At 37.5% G+C, this 1,478-nt stretch overlaps 1 non-coding gene across 1 annotated transcript; it reads right to left on the bottom strand.

Moving 5' to 3' along the window:
- Positions 1-484: 484 nt before the first annotated feature.
- LOC112526257 lies at positions 485-591 on the bottom strand. Its single transcript, XR_003070579.1, has one exon. It is a non-coding gene; the product is annotated as a small nucleolar RNA R71 (small nucleolar RNA).
- Between the last annotated feature and the right edge of the window lie 887 nt (positions 592-1,478).

Raw genomic sequence — 1,478 nt, 5'->3', positions numbered from 1 at the left:
TCCACAAGGACACCCACACCATGGTAATAATTTGGGTAATGAGGACACATAATCGAAGAATAATGATCAACAAAGAGCACAAACTCCGAACGTCATTAATTTGGCAAATTCCAAAAATTGAAGAATCATGGATTATGCTATCCTAGATTTTGAGCAATTAAATTTCGGGATAGTTAGACCACACATGACAACCCTCAATTTCGAACTAAAACCAATCATGTTTCACATGCTGCAAACGAATGGCCAATTTGTCGGACTACCCTCAGAGGACCCACATTCGAACTTAAAGTCTTTTATGGAAATCACTTATGCTTTCCTGATTCCGGGAGTGTCCAATGACGCTCTCAGACTCACTTTATTTTCATTTTTCTTAAGGGATAGGGCAAAAGCATGGTTTAACTCTTTATCACCGCGTTTTGTGCCGTCGTGGAGTAATATGGCAGAACTTTTTTTGCAAAAATATTTTCCACCAACTAGGAACGCCAAGTCCAGGAATGAGATCTGTCTTTTCAAACAACTGGATGATGAAGTTGTTCCTGATGCTTGGGAAAGATTCAAAGAGCTGTTAAGGAAATGACCACACCATGGCATTCCGTCCTATATTCAACTCGAGACATTCTACAATGGGTTAAGTCCCAATTCCAAACAGATGCTCGATGCGACTGCAGGAAGAGCCTTTACAGCAAGTACCTATAATGAAGGATATGAAATCCTGGAAAAAAATTCAACAAAAAATGGACACTAAGCTGATCCACGTGCTCAACCGCAAAAGAAGACTGCTGGAATTCACGATGTAGATGCATACACTGCATTAACATCACAGCTCACTTCCATGGCCACTGATAACTCTCATTTTGTGAGAGTTATTTGTTGTTCTTTACCCCTATTTTATTGTATCTTTGGTACCCATTTTGCTCATATCCTATATTTTTTATCCAAATTATGTTAAGAGGTGATGAAAGGTTAAGAATTTAATTATTGTCTAAAAAACTCTTTATTGTTGGTAAATTTGGCATCTTGTTGGATTTGAACAAAATTATGATATTCATATTTTTGGATATTATTGAGATTTAATGCTAAGTTCAAATCTAAATACTTGGTTACATGGAAGATTGGACCTAGTTATGGGATGATGAGACTTGGAAGAGTTCTATTTGTACCATGATGGAGTGGCTTTCCTATCATGTTTAATGATAGTACTTTTCACCTTTTGCAACCTATCAATGAGGAGGTGACTTGGTCAAGATTGAAGAAGACATGTGGTGATGGGTGGTCATTACCCATTGGACAAAGAGTATTTGGGTCCCACCTTTCCCCCTATATATTTGAAGACTTCTCTCAAGCATTAAAGGCATCTCCAATCCAACTCAATCCAACTTTTCCACCAGCACCTTGGAGCATCCTCTTAAAGCTTTGTAGCATTAGAACTAGTTTATTTTCAGTTTGTAATTTAATTTTCGTAGTTCAGCTTTTATTCT

Source organism: Cynara cardunculus (assembly GCF_001531365.2).
Source record: "Cynara cardunculus var. scolymus isolate 2C chromosome LG 13, CcrdV1, whole genome shotgun sequence".
In the NCBI taxonomy this organism is placed as follows: domain Eukaryota; kingdom Viridiplantae; phylum Streptophyta; class Magnoliopsida; order Asterales; family Asteraceae; genus Cynara; species Cynara cardunculus.
This window is presented reverse-complemented; position numbering and strand designations above follow the sequence as displayed.